General features: G+C 40.8%; 1 protein-coding gene across 4 annotated transcripts in view; it reads left to right on the top strand.

The window, feature by feature from the left end:
* Window positions 1-19,915, top strand: part of BAIAP2 (BAR/IMD domain containing adaptor protein 2) — a 208,853-nt gene that overhangs the window by 14,106 nt on the left and 174,832 nt on the right. The gene's annotated exons all lie outside the window — the stretch shown is intronic.

Raw genomic sequence — 19,915 nt, 5'->3', positions numbered from 1 at the left:
ATGCTTCATCCAGGCATTTATGAAGGGATTAAAGTAAAACTTCATCTTTCCTTTTAATTTTTCTTTCCTTTGGATGAGCATAGTCAGAATTCTTGATTACGACTCGCTGCACATCAGATGTGATAAATGTCATCCTAAGCAAAGCAGCTGATTGCCTTATCTCAAAGTCGAGAGGAAAGAAGAGAGATTCTTGTTCAAATCAAGCCAAATTAGAATGGTGGGTGGCTGTCATATCCTGATGACTAGAGAGGGATATACAGGTTGACAAGAGACCTTCCCCTCCCCTGCAGCTTCATTTATGTTATGTATATGTCATGCTTTATGATCACCCCTGCATGCTTCTGGCTGCAAATGCTTACATCATGGGAAGAACTATAATTATTGACTGAGGGTGTTTGGAGTGTAAAAAGGTATGGATGTATCGAGAGGGATACTGCTCCCTGTGTTGTGATATGGCCCTCTGTGTATGCATTTGTGCTTAGTTATCTGCTCATCAATGATTTTTGAAGTTCAACAGTGTGATGTTGTATCTCTGTAATAAAATGCAAGGAGGATGACTGACAGAAGTGGATATACTAATACTGGAATGGAGAACCTGTGGCCCTCCATATGTTGCACTGCAACATCATAAGTCCTAACAAGCCTAGACAATTGGTCGGGGATGATGGGCAACATCTGGAGGGCCACATCGCTGTACTAATAGCTGTTTTTAGGAGAGTAAAATTGTGAGACTTTTCTTCACTGGGAATTATCTGATGGGCACTTTCTGTATTTCTTTGCATGTATTATGTGGCTCATTGCCTGCAAAGGAGGGAGAAAGCAGAACCATCTGGACTTACAAAATATTTCAGGCTAAATGGGAAACTTTCTGGAAGCACAGTGCCTATGATAAATAAGGTGCAGTTAGACTGGCTTCCAACATGATAGCAGTAGTAGATTTGTAAATAGTAGTCTGAAGCCACACACACAAAAATTAAAAGCCCTTAATACAGACTGTAGCATATCTGTGATACTTACAACTGGGGACCACATAGGTACAAGAGACATTACCTCTAGTTAGGGAGAGTTAAAAAGTATGTGCTTCCTGTACCAACTTCTTATGCCTAGCTAAAATTGCCTGCTTTGCCCTTTCGTATCTGTGGACGCAATTCTTTTGTGGGTAGGGTAGAAGAACTAGGGAGTTCAACAATAATTAGGAGATTGTAGAATTGCTACTAGGCACCAATGCTCGGTAGTAAAGTGCATGCTTTGCATGTAGCCCATCCTGGCTGCAATCCCTGGCAACTCCAGTCCAAGTGGTTCAGTAGCAGTGTTGTGTGAAAGATCTAATTCTTTCCTGTGAAATATAGGGGGTGAGTGGGCTCTGTTTTAATGTTTTCATTTCTAGCAAAGTCATAGACTTGGTGACCAGGAAGGTTAGTTCCAGTCTTCTGATCCAGTAGTGATCACTCCTTTAGATAATTACAACTAAGCGAAACCAATTGCATATTCACTTCTTGTAAAGACAGTTCCTTCAAGCTTTTTAAAACAATGGTATTGGGGCCAAATGTGGTGACAACATCCTCAAAGGAGTGGGCATGTCCATGAAACAAAGCTGTGTACCTGCAAGTAGTGACAGTCTGAGCATTCCCAATAGGATTCTTCTCTTGTGCAACATCTGTGCCAGATGCCACGTATAGATACTAGCATTCTCCTGAGTTATGTAATAACCCCATTTACACCCTCCTAAGTTGCAGATGTCATTACAGGCAGAAACTAGAGTAACCTTTCTGAGCTGGATTGCTGCTGCCAAAAATTGTACTTAACCTTCAGCAGCAATTAAGTTTCTCCTCAGTGTAAAGGCTCAGCCCTCTGAAAGTATGATGGGATGTTTTGAATTCAGGGGATTGGGAGTGACAGATGTAAACAACGATCTGTTTGTTTGAGCAATAAATATTAATAATGAGGTAGAGTTCTAAATCAAGATCAACCAGTTCAGACACTGGAACTCTTTATAGCATGGAATTTGGTTACTGCCAAAATGTAGCTCTTACTTGAGAAGAGTGACATATAAACATCATGACTTTCACATAAGCAGGCCCCCTTCTGTTGCATTCCTGAGCATTGTAATCCTGTGGCTAGTAAGCAGATAAGGAAAAATGGCAGTTGCTTGGGATAGAGATGACATTGTTCAAGTACGAAGCAGAAGGCTGCTTACCTCTTGGTGCTTTCAACATTGTTAGGCATCATGGTTTTCAATTAGTACCGTGCTGGGGACACTCTCAGAGGAGAGATTGCAAGCCAGGATGTGAAGGCTATCACTCAGAATTGTTCTGATCCTGGTATTTGGGTGATATCAGAGAGCCAATTCCATGCTGCTGCCCTCTATTGAACTCTTAGGGTTGTTGCATTCCTCAGTCTGGAGCAGGCTGTCCCTCTGTGCTCTCACACTCCTTTCCTGCTCTCTGCCTCGTGTTTGCTGCTCTGCCCTCCTATGCTCTTCAACCCCTGAAACTGCTGTGTTTAAACTGGTAACCGTTGGTGATGAGGAACTGCATGTGGGCAAGTGAGTAGGCTGGCAGAAGACGGATGGTATGGCTCCCCACTCCTCACTCACCATAGAAAGCAACCGGTTGGCAGGGAAGAAAAGCCCGCTCCTTCATGTCCAGCACAGAAATGCAGGAGGCTGCAGGAGGATGAACCTCTGTCCCTCCTCTGCCAGTCCCCAGAAATCTAGTAGAAATTTTTGCAGCCCAGTAACTTTTGTGATTTTATTTACAAAGCTAATCTGAATCTTCCCCAAAGGGGGCATGACTCCAGGCACTTAGAACTGGGCACTCTAAAAATCCTAAAGGCAAAAGTATTGAGTCTCATGTAAAACTTCCAAGGACATTGGTCTTTGGAGAGGCCACCTGCTTTAGTAGTTATGCAAGATCAAGGAGCGTGACTTGTGTTTGGCCTTTCCAATATATAAAGGCTTGCATGTTTGGCTGTTTCACCTGACTCTGTAACTGTGGCTTTAAGAAGATAATGGAATATAATTGGGACACAGTCTAATATTTGTCAGTTGTCTTGGAAAAAGTCAGATAGGAATTCTGTCTTTTCCTTCTCAGTGTTTACTAGCGTGTTTGTAAGCAAGCAGAGTTTCTCAAATGTCTGTTTTTGTTTCAGTTTGGATGGTGGACTATCACACAGAATTGTAGGACTTAGCATAAAGATCAGTCTTTCTGTTTGTGGAAAGAATGCTAAAACTAAGCTTTGCTGATACAGATTGATTCTTTTTTTGTTATTAAAACACACTGTACTGTCATTCTTGGCAGCATCTCATTGGTGGCTGACAAAGCTGAAGTTTTGTTTGAACACAAATGACTGGTTTTATTGTGAGCATTTAGACTAAAAACATATGGGGGTACCTACATCTTTTGAATCCTATTTGCCAGTTTCCTTGGAATGTTACATTGTGCTATAAAGAATCTCCTAATTCTAATAGGATATACAAGTGGGACCTGCAACAAAATGTTGCTGTGTGGCATGCTCCTTTTCAGAGTTCCAGCCGCTCCATTCTATTTCCCTTTCCCTTGACTTTCCACCAACAGTCAATCACTATTTTGTGCCCAGTGATCATGTTTGGCACTCACTGGAGTGTGGAGTTTTTTCTAAATGTTTTTGTGGTACTTCTTGCTGATACCTTCCTCTTGTGTGTGGATGGTGCCATTTTGGCTGTATAAAGATAGGTACTCAGAGAATGGTTTTAACCAGTATTGCAGCTGGGCTGGAATGGACAGGTCTGGCGTACTGGAAAAATTAGACGTTTTGGGAAAATAAGCAATTTACTTTCATCATTGCATTAGCTTATGCTTTGTGCATGTTAATAGCTTGAAGCTGAGAGGGACATTCGTGTTTGTCCCAAATAGCACTTTAGAATTGCCAACAAGCATAAATGCCTCCCACTTCTGTTTTCCAGATGACCATAAATAAATGCTTTCACACTCGCCTTGTTTTACCCCCACAGATTTTGCATCTCCCTGCTGGGTTGATGTGGAGGCACAGCCAAGCATGAGGCAACTGCTCTTTCTGCTTCCTCTGTTTCAGTGCTGCATCAGGAAATGTTCTTAGAACATCATATTTCAATAAATGGCTTAATCTCAGGGACCTGAGCTCAAAGCCTGATGTAGTCATGTTGAATGTGCTCTATAGTCCCTGGTGCTTTAATCATAACAAACCTGAGAGGAAAGTAATGAACAAGTTGTCCTGACACTGAAATACAAATGCTGAAAGACTATGCAATGGCATGGTTTAGACATAACAATCTCTCTACTAAACCATGGTTTACAGGACCAAGAACAAGCTTTGTGCCCTTAGATTCCCTCCTTTTCCCTGCTCATACGTCCAGCTTCAAAGAAGATATAGTGGTTTGTAAACCACTGTTTTCCATGGCATCAGAACCAGGAGTATGTGGCTTAATTCTGTTGCTTACAAACCAAGATCTGTTCTGATTTGTAAGCAGCATTTAAATAAAAGTTTGAGCCATGCTATCTTCCTCAAAGCTGGGCACGCAAAGGGACGGGCAAGGAGGGGGTATGAGGGGACAGTTCTTGGTTCACTAAACCATGGTTTAGCAGACATACATTATGTCTGAACTGAGCCATTGGGGTAGCTGTGGGCAAGTTGTTCTGGCTGTATGAAAGATGAATGCTTATTATGTTACCATCTCAGGCTTGTTACGATTAAGGCACCAGGGGCTGTGTACACGTGGTAACGTGCTCTACAGTAGTTAGTTTTGAAATATGCTGACATCATCAGGATTTACTTCTAAGTGTGCTTAGTGTTAAAGCCTTTGTACTCTATTGCTAAGCCACTCTGTTAAGCTCTGCCTCGCTTCTAGTGCAGAGATGTAAACCAACGGTTCAAAGTGAGCCACTGGTGGAATCTTACATGCCTTGGATTTCCATAAAATGCCGTAACACCCACTGATGATTGTCTAGCAATCCATCTGCAGAACTGCCATGACCCACTGATGTGTCCTGGTTACCTCTATGGGATCAATGGTTTCCTGCCATAATTGCATTCTTCCACTTTGTCCAAGTAATCTGAGCCGCTTTTGGAATGTGACACAACAAAGAAGGTTCCTCAGAGCATGTTCAAAGTGGCTTTATTCTGTTGCTAAGTAATTGCAACCAATTTTAACCCCTCTTGAGATTAGGATCAAAATCTAGGATACAGGGTGTGACTTTAGGTAAACTCCTTTAGCCTCATCAGATCTTGGTTTTTAGAAATTAATTCACACATTTGTTCCATTCCTTTATAACTTGTTCTGTATTTTAGGGTGGGTTTTATTGTTTGGTAATGGCAATAGTTTGGATGCAGTGAATACATATTTGTCTTGCCAGTTTGATTAAGTAACTACCTTATGCCTTGGGCATTTGAGTAGCCCTTGAAAGATGAAGAATGAGTTGTGCAACACTGAAAACACTAGTTTCATGTTAAAGAGAAACTGGGCTTCGTATTTGTTTCTTGGGGAAGATGTAATGGCCTCCTGTGCACAGTAAGAGTTATATCTAATGAATTTATGTATGTGCATGCACATTACTCAGAGTGGTAGCTCTGAGGTTTGGTATTTTTATTGTATCTACTTTTGACAGTGTTTGAAATAAGGACATAAGAAGGCATTTGGTCTGATCCAGCATCTAGTTCAGCATCTGTTCCCACAATGGCCATTCAGATGGCTTTGGGAAGCTCACAATTAGGGTCTGAGTGCAACAGTGTTCTCCCCGCTTGTGAGTCCCAGAGACTGGTATACAGAGCCATACTGCCTCCAACATTGGAGGTAGAACATAGCCTTTGTGTCTAGTACCCATTGGTAGCCTTATCCTCCATGAACTTGTCTAACTCATTTAAAGCCATCCAACTTGGTGGCTATCACTATCTCTTGTGGGAACTAATCTCATAGTTTCATTGTGCACTGTGTAAACAAGTACCTTATTTTGTCTGTCCTGAGTCTTCCAACATTCAGCTTCATTGGATGGCCCAGGGGTTCCAATATTATGAGAGAGGGAGAAAAACATTACCCTTCACACTTTTTTCACACCATGCTTAGTTTTACACACCTATCATGCCCCCCACTTACCTTCTTTCTATACGAAAAAGCCTCACATGTTGTAACCGTCCCTCATGGGGCAGTTGCTCCAGCCCCTTGATAATTTTGGTTGCCCTCTTCTGAACCTGTTGTTTCATCATTTCAGTTGTCCTTTTCCGAAAAAATCCCTGCATGGTATGTTGGGACACAAAGAGATTATGAGAAGAATGTAGGGGTTGTACAGGGAACAGAAATCTTTATTGCATGAAACGATCAAACTTTCTGTAGTTTGGAACTTCCTCCAATTACATATCAGACAGGTGCTGTCTCCATTATCTTTTCTGTGCCTGTTGAAGACATTCCTATTCCATCAAGCCTTTTAAGTGGAGATTTTTATCCCTTCCTAGTCTTTGTCTGCACTGGACTAGAATTTTAATTGTTAATCGCTTTGGAATGTGTCATGGGATGTGATTCATAAATGAAATAAATAAGCAAATAAATATAGGTCTAGAAGGCATGGTTCTCTCTGCAAAAATGTTAACTTTCCTTCCTCTTGTCAAAATGAAAAATGAGATTATTTGGATTTCAGAGCATGTGCGAGTACCTGAGACAGGTGATATCTAAGCTCCTGTATGTGCATATTCAAACTGAACTCTAAAGTCAGTTGGTGAAACATACTTTTACCTGATGCTTGCAGTAGTGCAAAATGAGAAAACCTCATCCACACTATAAAGTCCTGTGGACTGTCTTCAAGTTGATCCTGACTTATGGCGACCCTACAAATAAGGCTTTCATTGTAAGCAGTATTCAGAGGGAGTTTACCATTGCTTTCCTCTGAGGCTGAGAGGCAGTGACTGGCCCAAGGTCACCCAGTGAGCTTCATGGCTATGTGGGAATTCAAACCCTGGTCTCCCAGGTCGTAGTCCAGCACTCTAACCACTATGCCACACTGGCTCTCATAAACTCCTATACAGAGCTTAATTCTTGAAAGTGTCTGCCACTACCAGAGAGGCTGGCTCATACAGGAAGTGAGAACAAAAGGAAATATGAACAGATTATAGCAAAAAAAATTTTTTCTGCAATAATGCTCTCCATGTATATTGACCCCCCCCTCCAAAAAAACCAAATCAAAACCACAGGTGACTTGTACAGGCTAAAGAGGACAATCTTTCTGAAGGAAAGACAAAAACAAGATAATACGAGAAAAGTTTCAACCTTCCATGTAGCTGAGGGAAATTTAGGCTCTCTGCTAGGCTATGGAACTGTCACTTATCTGAACATTACAAAGTCAATCAAGTGGGAGAGGGGAGGGGAATTGGTTTTCTTTCACTCCTCTCTCTCTCTCTCTCTCTCTCTCTCTCTCTCTCTCTCTCTCTCTCTCTCTCTCTATCTGAAGAAAAGAGTAAATGACACTGTAGTACATAACCCACCAAAGGATATACAGACAGACTTGAAAAGCCTCGGGAAAGTCAAATTAAAATTATGTGGGAAGCTGACCATAGATGTATACCATTTCATATTTGGAGGAGAAAGTGGAAAGCCATTTGTTCATTTTCCTGTTGCTTATGCCACACCCAACTTGGTGGTGCTTACTTAAAGTTAAAATTAGAAATTGCAAAAAATATGTAATATTACAGAAAGCAATAACCTTTATATGGAATGGAAGATGGTAAACAAAATCAATTGATAATGAAGTGGAACAGTACAAGGAAACTTTGAAGAAGTGAAAAATGAAATCTGCATTGCAGTGCGAAACTCTGCCATTTTGAAGGGACCCAAGCTAGTCCTACCACGAACATTGCAAAAAGGAATATTAATAAAAGCTACCGGGAGAAGGTCTGACTTCCACAGACTGATACATTAGCACTGCAAAGGAAGCCTCCCTTGACTTTGCTGTTATGTCACTTCCAACAGGGGAGCTACTGTGGTACCCCTAAGATTATGGCTGGAAGGATGTGCAAATGTCCTTTGGGAAATTATCTGCTGGCTGTTGTTGAATGCTGCTGATATACTATAGAGGAGATTGTGACATTTGCATCTTCTAAAGTAATGTTGGGGAATCTCAGAGTTAAATGTGGCTCTTCAGACCTTTCTTACTCTCTCCCCCTTCAGACTCTTTCAGGCAACATGCCTCAAATGCCCTGTTCTGTACCCTCCTTGAGTGCATTTGTCTGGCTGGAATTCTTTGAACAGTGATATTTCTTATTCGATGACAGTATTGGAAGTTATAAGTTCAGGGATCCCAGCATAAAGGAGAGACCATGCAATCATTTCAAGGTAATAAAAGTTGCTTAGAGGGAGGTCATGACATACAGCTGATCTGCTCAACTGTTAATAGAGAGATCCATGCCATTCACAGAGAAAGTGAAACCTTTACACAAAAGTTGTGACATCTTGCAGCCACCAAAGTACTTTGAGATTGGTGTAGTTTACACAGCACAGTAAGCCAAACTATGACTTACCTGGTAAACCTTGCTGGGGCTGAGCAGGTTCCCAGAGAAGAGCTCTGTCCTTTTTATTGCCGTGCCATGCTGAGCTTTGTTGTCCAAATCTAGGCTTGTGGTTAAGCTCTGTCCTCGCTAACCACAATTGTGTCCAGGGAGACACCTTAACCACGAGCCTGGGTTTAGATGACATGCTAAGCCAAAACTTTGCTTAGCTCAGTGTGGGAGCAAAAAGCAGGAGCAAAGCTGCTTCAAGCTCCTCGCTAGGAGCCTGCAGAGTCCTGATAAGACATAGTTTCACTTAACATATTGTGCAGCCAGGCCATAATAGAATACATGTAAAACTTATGCAGCTTTTGAGTATATGTTACATAGAAGAAATTATTTTAAGTGGGAAGAGTGGAAATAATGTTCTTTGAAAAGTGTTGCTTTGCGAAGGAAATAAGGACATGGAAGAGTTTTAATCTAGGATAAATGACTGTGCGGTTCAGTCAAGCTAATGTTTGAAGCTATTGGGGTGTCTGTGAAAACCTATTTGAACATGGGATATGCGTCACTCTGAGCTACCTGAAGGAAGTGTCAATACACATGTGGTAAATATTTTAAGAGTATAATAAATAATAATAATAATAAATTTAATTTTTGTGTCGCCTATCTGGCCGAAACCACTCTAGTATGATGCTTTGTCTTACTAAACAAAATAAGATGATATAGAAAATGTCTACTGCAAAGCTGTGTCTGCACTGGCCAGTCTAATCTATTAGATTAGACTGTACATTGCTATTTGCTCCAGCTGGCACAAGAAACAGTGGTTAACAATGGTACTTTGCTCAGACCATGGTACCTTGCTCAAAGTTGGGCATATGAAGGAGGATGGAAGAGGAGAGCTGAGGCAGCATACAGACACTAGACTTGTTCTTGATCCAATAAACTCAGGTTTATCTGACCAATATGCTTGGCCTGAATTGAGCCACAGACTTCTTAGGGTCCTGAGTATCCAACTTGAACTACTGCTTCTTGCTACAGACTGCCTATAACATAAACTGTCTATCTTGTCTCATATAAGCCAGAAAAATATTTGATTTTTTTGTGTGTGATTCAGATTTTTTCTGTGATAAAATTATAAAACTAACATTGTGCCTAATCTGGGGAGGTTATACTGGGTTTATCCCACACTAATGCTTTGCATGGCCTTTCAGTCAAACATTTACTAAGAGTATGATAACCTTTGGGGAGTTGGGTTACTGGAAACTGGAAACTGCTGGGTTTGTAATTTGGTAACCATGTAGATCTCGGGGATGGGGACCTAGATCTGCTCGGTGAACCATAGGGTTATCTCCTCCACCCCTGTGGGCCAAGTTTGTTAGGTGGTTGGGGTGTAGTGCAGGTGGGTGTGGCTTGGCCAAAATAGACTTGTGGACCAAATGGGGAGGCCTGGCAGAACTAATTAGACTGGAGATGTTCCCACCACTCCTTTGAAACAAAACACCTACTAATTCTGTTTCTTGATGAATAGATGGTGGCAGCTGTTCACTTACAGTGTTCATTGTTGTTGTTATTATGTGCCTCCAAGTCGACTATGACTTATGGCGACCCTATGAATCAGCGACCTCCAAGAGCATCTGTCATGAACCACCCTGTTCAGATCTTGTAAGTTCAGGTCTGTGGCTTCCTTTGTGGAATCAATCCATCTCTTGTTTGGCCTTCCTCTTTTTCTACTCCCTTGTTCTTCCCAGCATTATTTTTTCTAATGAATCGTGTCTTCCCATGATGTGTCCAAAGTATGATAACCTCAGTTTCATCATTTTAGCTTCTAGTGATAGTTCTGGTTTAATTTGTTCTAACACCCAATTATTTGTCTTTTTCGCAGTCCATGGTATCTGCAAAGCTTTCCTCCAACACCACATTTCAAATGAGTTGATTTTTCTCTTATCCGCTTTTTTCACTGTCCAACTTTCACATCCATACATAGAGATCAGAAATACCATGGTCTGAATGATCCTGACTTTAGTGTTCAGTGATACATCTTTGCATTTGAGGACCTTTTCTAGTTCTCTCACAGCTGCCTTCCCCAGTCCTAGCCTCCTTCTGATTTCTTGACTATTGTCTCCATTTTGGTTAATGTCTGTGCCGAGGTATTGATAATCCTTCACAAGTTCAATGTCCTCATTGTCAACTGTAAAGTTACATAAATCTTATGTTGTCATTACTTTAGTCTTTTTGACGTTCAGCTGTAGTCCTGCTTTTGTACTTTCCTCTTTAACTTACATTAGCATTCGTTTCAAACGACTTTGGATGGATGAATCTGGTTACCGCTGACTGGCTTGAGTAAGGAGAGGGTGGTAGACATTCCCTTGGCAATGTTTACTTTATTTATTTATTATTTGATTTATATCCCGCCTTTCCTCCCAGCAGGAGCCCAGGGCGTTGTTTTCCATGTGCTTCTAATAGACACCTGTTACATCCTATTCTTGGATGCTTTGGGCTGCATTCCATTGCCAAGTAATATCTAGGGAAAGGATGGGGAACCTCTGGCACTCCAGATGTTGGATGCAAGCATCCATCAGACCGAGCCAGCATGTCCAATGATCAGGGATTATGGAAGCTATAATCCCCCAATATCTGGGAACACAAGGGTTCCCATCCCTGTTCTAAGGCTTGTTTGCTTTTTAATCCTCTGCATACCTAAGGATAGCTTTTGCCATCCTGATGGCCTCCACATGTTTTGGGCTGCAACTCCGATCAGCTCTGAGCTGTAATCCAAAAAATCTGGAGGGTACCAGGTTGCCAAAGGCTGGCCAAGAATATTTTAAAAATTAGCATACTATACAAGGTGTGTGGATTTTTTTTATACGTATAATATAATCTAAGCCAAGTAATAGGACCAGCTGAAATGACTGGGTTGACAGCTTTCAGGAGAAACATTTGTTACTTGTCTCTTACCTCCCTTGGTTTCATTAATAAAACAGTACTTGGAGGGCCTGCAGGTTGGAGTTATGATTTTTTAATTAGTTCCTGTCTTCTTGAGTCCTTGTGCAAAACTGAGATGGGCTGCCCTCAAATTATTTCCCCCCTTAAACTTTCTCAAATGATTGCCCCCAAGCCAGCAGTCATATTCCTCTAAGGTATGGGTTGTGGGAGGGACTTCCCCCCCTTCTATTCGTTCTATTTCTTTTTATCTCTCCCAGCGTAAAACTTTTTTTCTTTCCTCCCCTGGAGCCCTCCTGTTTTGCATTAGTTTCAATGTTTTGCCAGCTGAATTAAAGCTATAACAATCCCAAAGAGTTGAGCAGTAATGCCAGGGGGAATTTAGAGCAATGGAACAAAACCACAAAGCCCTTTCAACCTTTAGCTGCTAGGGTTTTGTGTTGCTTCTCTCTCTCTCCCCCCCCCCGCCCTTTCCTAAACTCTGCCTAGGCAGCACATAGAAAGCAAACAACTTGTGGGTGATGCTGATGGGACAGAATTCAAGCAAGAATGTTGTTTGCTTTCAATAACCAGGCTTTTGCTGAAGATAGTACTTTGCTGTCCCCTCCTATAAATCTGAATGCATTCACTTGGTCAAGAAAAGTGGTGATGAGGTCTGTATGTCTTTGAAGATTGCAAGCTTTGCTTGACATACTTAGAACTTACAATCTTAGAACTCTACTCAGAGGTAAGTCTCAGTTAGTTCAATTGGGCTTACTTCCAGGTAGATATGTAGGATTGTAGCCTAAAGCTTCTACCTTGTAAAGTCTGTGGTCAGCTAGCACAGAATTCAGCAGCCAGATAATTGACTGGGACCAGAAGGTTTGAGCATATTACACCAATTCTGGCCCAACTGCACTGGCTAAGGATTAGTTTCCAGGGTCAATTCAAAGTGCTGACTTTAGCCTAATAAAGCCTTATGCCGCTCAGGACCACAATATCTCAAGGTCCATCTCTCCTCATATGAACCAGCCTGAACCCTGCAGTCTTCATCAGACACCCTTCGCCATGGGCCTCATCTGAAGGAGGTGTGGAGGGTAGCTGCACAAGAAATGGTCTTGTCATTTGTGGCCTTTGCCTGTTGAATGCTCTCCTCAGGGAAACGTACCTGGCTCTATCATTATCAGTTTCTCAGAGTCAGGCTAAGACCTTTTTATTCACTCAAGCCTTTGGTAACTAAGCCAGCCTCTGTGTGGTGTCTATATTTGTCATATTTGGTAGGATTTGTCATTATTATTATTTTATTGGATGAGCATTTTATTGGATGAGGTATTTTGTATTATACATTGTTTTAACTTTTCTTGTTTTAGTTGTCTTTATTTGTTGTATTTTATCTTTTTAAATCACTTTGAACATTCTGTACAACACACTGTAGAGTAAGGCCTATTGAGCTCAAATTCCTAAAAATGTTTAGGATTGCATTAGAAACTTCATGGACTTTCCTTTGCAATTGTAAGGGTGTTAAGAGCCTTGTTCATAAAGGCTTATCCATACTATATGGTAAGACAGAACTGACAAAAGAGGTGTTATAGTGATGGTAAATTATGTCTTGCTCGTGGCTTGTCTTGCTTCAAGCAAACCATGAGCTGTAGCTAAGGTTTGTTCTTGGTTTACCTCTTGTGTTGTTTCTGGGGAGGACAAGTTATGAACCCAGTTTCACAAATAACACTAAGCCAAGCCATGGCTTTGTCTTGGGTAGCAGGGCAGCAGCAGAACTGGGGGGGGGGAATGTAGTGGCTGCAGTCTTTGTTCTGACAACACACATGTCACACTTTTGCTTGTTGCACTAAGCCATGGTTTGGCTTACCATTGCATGCACACCAGGTCAAAGAAAAGTTACGAAGTCAAGAAATTATCTGTGGGTTGTGGTGAAAGTTGGGAATGTAAAGAAACAAGCTGCACTTAAACTGTGGAGTAATGTTTAGGTTCTGTAATTGTAGTCTCCTTTGATCCTAAATATGTATGTATGGAGAAAGATACCTAAGAAGTTCATAAATATCTCATCTGAATGTTTGTGTAAAAGGTGGGGACTGGCAAGAGGTAGCTTTTTTCCCTTAAGGAGTGAGTTTATCTTCTATGCATTAAATAGGAATTGCATGAGACAGCTAAGCTGCAGCTAAACAATGGTTCAAATGTATCCTTGACGCCTAGGAAGTGAATCCCCTGATACCAATATAACACTTTTAAATCTGTGTCAGAAATAAAGTTCAGTGTTTTTGTCTTGTGTTGATGTTCACACCTTCAGCAAAACCATAATGCATCCATGTGTTTTACCTCTTATTGGCAATGTGCACAAATCTTTTGATTCTAGAATACAATTTAACTTTGGATTCTCATTTGTGGAAAACATAAAACAGGTTTGAATTTTCTCAGCTGTTTGCTTCTGTTTTGAAAAGCACGTGTGGGGGTCCATCTTGTCTCATATAGATTACTGCTTCTTTTTTAAAAAAATCTAGTAGCTGGAGTCAGAACTAAGAATTATCTTGATTTTTTTTTAAAAAGTATATATTCAGTTAAAAATACTTGAGGAAGGGCCATAGCTCACTGGTACAGCACAGATCTTGCATACAAAATATTCAGGATCTCTGGTATGAGGGCTGAGAAGAACCTTTGCCTGAGACCTGGAAAAGAATAGGCTTTAATAGGCTAAGTGCACTTGCATATGTGAAGCTGCCTTATACCATCTCTTTGCCCTTCTTTTTTTGTCTTTAAAGGAAAAAAAAACTGCTGGGAAAAGGAAGGATATATAAATATAGACTTCAAAAATATTTTTGCTGTATTAAAGAAGATATTTCCTCAACTGCAGAATAGTTCTGTTCTAGCTCCTGCTTTTGGACAATACTGCTCAACATAGGATTGCTGAGACAGTTACTTAAAGCAGTCATTTCACTTTAAATAATTCTTTCTCTCTTTTGCAGAGATTATAATTTTGTTCAGAAAACCTTACAGTGTGTCTGTATGTTTGTCATAAGAATTGTCCTTGCACTATAACTATTTGAAAATACCAATAAGCAGTGCTGTTGTGGCATCACTATACAACTGTCTCCATCTACATAAAAAGGAATTCAGGTAGGTTATTTCATGTGTTAACGTTTCCTCTGGGTGTGCAGAAGCAGCTCACTGAATGGGGTGCTGTTCCCTATCAGCAGGGACAAGGTGGCAAGGAGGTCAGTGTGGTGTAACTGCACCTGCAGGAGCACCAGATTGGTTCCATTTGTGCATTTGCACCATGCTGACCTCACCATTGCCTGCCTCTCCCTCTCTCCCTCCTGGTGACAGTGACCCCAGGAAGTTTGTGGAGCGGCTCTCCTCCATTTGGTGAGATGCTTCTGAATGTGTGTGCATGTGTGCATGCACACATCATATGAGGGACAGGAGAGGGCATTTCTGGTTGTTTTCTAAATATATAGAATATAAACTGACAATGCAAGTCATTGTTTTATTTAATATAGGAATCTTCCACAATGAGCAAGGTGACTAGCTTAAATTATAATTTCATATTTATGTGAGGCACTCCATCAGTTACAGCTGTAGTGAATAAAAACACAGGCTGTATTTACTGTCCCTCTTCTTGAAATGTCGAAGCTATCCCACAAGTCTGAGAACCCATAATTCTTGGTCTGCAGCTGTTTCAGTAGATGCTGTCTGGAATGTGACTTCGTAAAAACTGTAGTGCAAACTTGGTAAAAGGAAAGCTTTGTAGGAAAGGGCATTAATTTCCCTGCAAGGATTTCCTACACATGATTCACAGGGGATGATGTATAGTTTTTTTCCTTGTTATGTGTCATAGTTAAGTGTGTTTTTACGGGAGATAAATCATGAAACACCTTGTGGTTAGTAGTTTCAGTATTTTTTTTCTACAAGAACAATTGATGCAGTTCTGTAGAAGTTGTTGGATGACACATTCAGGTTGACTGGCAATATGAAATTTCATGTTAGTGATGACTTTTCCATTGGAATCTTTTCCATTGGAGCCTACAACAGGTTGGGAAAGCTGTGTCCCGTACTCATAAAGGTTGGGAACCACTGCTATAAAATACACTATGTAAGAAATAAAAGCAATAAAAAAAATCATCCACCATCTAACACAGTGCATTACAATTGCTACAACAGGTAGAAAAATGAAGTAGTCTGCTAAGACCTTCAGAAATTTTCAAGGTGTGTGTGGTGTGTGGGTTGGGGAATTTTGGGAACCAGTGTCATAGATGATAGATGGATGAATCTCAATTTCAGTTTTTATCAGTTTTTCATTTCCCCCATCTTCAGTTCAGTTGGACCTAGTCCAGCACTCTAACTACCTCCAGACCACTTGGGAACTTCATATATGCTGCTCTTGGTAGAATGGTAGGATTAGGATCAACATTAAATGCATTATAATACTGTAGTATGTTGCTTTCTTAAGTATTGGAGTTATTTTGTAGCCTACATCAGAATTGGGTTTGTAAGGTTCATTGAAATACATGAGCCTGTAGAAACTGAAGCAATAGACACTTGGTAATTTTATGATATGTAATATGAATAATACATGTCTTAATAATGGTTTCTATTAATAAATATAATGTATAACTTATTTGCTCATTTGTTTTGAGGCCAAAATATGGCAACCTTTAAAAAAAAAAAACTCCTTATATCCCAGCTACTCCATTGCTTACTGATACCTCAAGGCAGGGGTAGGCACAAAGTAGATCATGAGACTTATTAGATCTCGGGATAAACAATAATAGATCTGCAAGGGTCTCCAGCTTCCAGCTGTTTAACAATGACAATGGGGGGGGATCTAAATCAGACTGTTAGAATCCCTGACCTGTAACAGTTCAGAAACAGAATGGTATTTATGTATGTAACGCATCCCAGTGTACAGTTCATGGAGTATAGTAGAAGACCCTGATCCCTGAGCCACCATTCTGCATCTGAGTCCAACTGGTGGACTCTATTAATAGGGTTCTGTCAAAATACAAAGTAGATCTTGCAAGCCTGAAGTCTGCCCACAAGTCCCTGTTCCTGTTGGTAACCATGCATCATATGGAAGCCCCAAAATTAACAGTTTATTGTTTTAAGTGCAAGATGACATGTAGAGTGTATCAAAGCTAGTTCAAAAGATGCAGCAGGCATCTTTCCTTTCCCCTGCTTCTAGCTTCTATCTATTTTGCTTTTCTTCCTACTGCTCAGGCACTTCCTCTGCTTGTGGGTGCTGGAGCCCTATTCCCACCCACCATGTTTCTTATGCGCACACTGTCATGTGTATGTGAGCAATACAATAATGCAACAGGTGATGGGCCTGTAGGATACCTAGACTACCCCACAATTTGATTACTACTCAAGTATCATCAAACTGAAAGAAAAGATGTGAGCAAATAGGATGGGGGCCAAGATGTTGCATCTTGCTATCTTTGTCCCCTCCCAACTTGTTAAATAAGCTCACTTTGAGAAGAATTTTAAATTAGCTGAAATTTGAACCATTGTTAAGATCTTGGGTCTTCTGCTTTCTTGAAACATCCCTTGAATGCAATTATTCATTGCTTTGTTGTAAGGAGAAGTTCAGGGTGATCCTCTTTGCCAGCGCAAATGTCTCTGCTCACTTATTAGCCTATCAAGAAAACTACTGGAGTGAAGCCATTGCTCAAAACTAATCTGAGGATTTAAAGGAAATTCCTGAGCTAACCAACATTTTAAAAAGTCTACCAGTGTTACCTCCAGACAGACAGAATGTACTATGTTGAAATTTCCAAGTGTGTATGTGTTGCCATGAAGATAATTTTGCCTGTTATGAAATTAATAGCCTGCTGTTCTGAACTCTAGAAAGGCAGATGCTCTGCTGCTCCTTGGCATTAGCAACTGGTCACATTTGCCGAAGTAAATTACAGCAGTCATGGTCTCAAAAGAACAGGATCCAGAAATGAGGGATAAAACACTTTAGGCAGAAAATGAGCTTTATAGTTGCTTGGCTGGCTTCAACTGAGGTGGCAGATGTTTCATCAGCTTATTTGACAGAAGTGTCTTGTCTTGCTCATCCTCCCCCTTTTAGGGGAGCACAACGGTCAGAGCTATATCTATATGTGTGTATGTGGAGACAAGAGGTAAAAGCCAGGTTGGAATTTTGGCAGTCTTGCCTAGTTCAGTTGTGTCTGTGCAAGCCACCCCCCACTCAGGTCAGTAGTAGAGTAACATCCAGGAAACTTCATTCTTAAACAAACTTTTTCAGGAGCTCATGCTTCTTCTTAATGAATTGAGTTCATCAAATAATATGGTTATTTGGTACCCTAAAATATTAATAAAACATTGATGGCCTTGTGTGTGGCTATTTCCTACCCCCACCCGCTGCTGCTACTACCAGTACTAGGTAAGCTTGGACTTCTGTTCATGTTTTAAGTACTATTATCAGGATATATCCCCTTGGCTAACCTATCCATGTTCACTTGGAAGGAAGTCCCATTGTGGATAGGATTGCAGCCTTAGCGAATAGCAGTTCTGAAACCTAGTGGGTGGCAGAAATTTCTTCTGGCATTTTTGCCCCCACTTCATTTTACTTACCTGTCTTTACAAGTCCATGTGAATGTACATTAATCTTCTGGGATAGTATTTCAGCAATAGACAGGTGATGGGAAAAGAGAATTCGTAAGTGGCTGGTCAGGTCATACTGTGGATAAATCCAGATGGCTTGTTTTATTAATCTGTAAGAAAGCCACAGATCAGTGTGTAAGCTATAAAAAGGTAGTCAGATGGAAAATTATTTTTTGTATTGAAGAAAATCTTACCCATGAAAATGCCAGCCTATGAAGAAAAAAAAAAGATCAAAACTTCATCCAGGTTGCATTACAGATCAGGTAGGCTCTTGATAGAATAGTCCTACGAACTGCACACTGAACTTGTTCTGCTACTAGCCTTTCCCCCCAGCTCTCTTTTATCTGTCTGTGGGTTGCCTTACTGCAAGGTGAAGTTTCCATTTGTTCAGAGGTTAGGCTCTCAAACTGAAAGCACAGAATAAATTCTGCTTCCGACAAAAGCTCAGTCAGTGAGTTCCTAATCTCATTTGTAAGGTGCCATAGTTACAAAGCGATTGAATGACTTTTTGGATTGTAGAGTTAAGATAGGCAGGACGACTCATTCACAGTTTGTTACACACTTGACAAAGAGCCATTCTCTTTGATTATATAGCGCTAGAAAAACTTTAAAAGTACATAGTTCAGTACCTGGAGGTGAGAGTTCTCCTTGTACTTGAGACTTTTTGTTTTGTGGCTGCTTCCCTATCCCCCCCCCCATCTTCAACAAAATAATAAATTTTAAGGCAATCATATTAACCAGCCATTGAACTTGGCCTTTGCAAACTCTGGGTAAGCTTGGACTTGATATTTCTCCAGAAAAGGTCTTTGGTAGTTTATCAATTGCAGCATTTTTATAATGAACTTTGCCATTCAGTTTTTTTTTTGGTGATGGCTATGGGATGAGTCACTGCCATTCCCATTGTATAGTACATGAGGGTTAGAGTTGCACATGCCTAAGGCTGCAAAAAGGAGATCTTTGAACCCATGTTTATTCTTCCAAGCTAACAAAAATCCTGTCTACTTTTTTGGAACAAGAATAGCAAAGTACTGGCTGTGGATGCAAACTTTGTGTTTCTTGCACTTTGATCTACAAGCAAGTTACTCAGTGAAACATTAAAGCTGCGACTTCAACAGTTAATTTTTCAAGAGAACATAAACACTGGAAAGCCATTGCTGCAGACCAATGAGCCAAGGTCTGCAAAGAAAAATAGCCACATGCGCAACAGTTACAATTTTTCATACCTGCAAGTGAGCCAGTTTGGTGCTTCTTTTTTTTATTCAGTAAACCTCTATCCCGCCCTCAGTCATAAATATTCTCAGGATGATTTACATAAAAGTTATTAAATACAATATGTATCAACAAACAACAGAAAGCACTCCCCCTTTACAAATGGGCAACACTGATCAATCGTTCTGAAATGTCTTGTTGAAGAGATGTCTTTAGTTAATGTTGAAACCCATACAGTGTAGATGCTAGCCTTATTTTTGACGAGAGGGAGTTCCATGGCCAGGGTGCCACCACAGAAAAGGCATCATCTTGTGTCACCACCTGATGTACCACCTCCAGAAGGGATCCAAGGCAAGGCAAGTTGTTTTAGGGAGAGGCGCTCCAAGTATCTGAGCCCTAAGTCATTCAGCGCTTTCTGTCAACGGTAACACCTGTTAGCATACAGGCAACCAGTGCAGTTCTTGTAAAACCGGTTATATGATTATGATAAGCCACACCACTCAGAGTTCTGGTGACTGCTTGCAGCTTCTGAACAATCTTCATGGGTATCCCCATGTAGAGTGCCTTTCAGTCACCTAATTGTGAGGCTTACCAGAGCATGGGTTACTGTGGCCAGTCTAGGAATCAAGTGACAGTCCTGGATCTAGGAAAACCTCCATATTATAAACCTGGTCCTTTA

The sequence above is a fragment of the Rhineura floridana genome, chromosome 3 (genome assembly GCF_030035675.1).
Source record: "Rhineura floridana isolate rRhiFlo1 chromosome 3, rRhiFlo1.hap2, whole genome shotgun sequence".
Classification (NCBI taxonomy): domain Eukaryota; kingdom Metazoa; phylum Chordata; class Lepidosauria; order Squamata; family Rhineuridae; genus Rhineura; species Rhineura floridana.
This window is presented reverse-complemented; position numbering and strand designations above follow the sequence as displayed.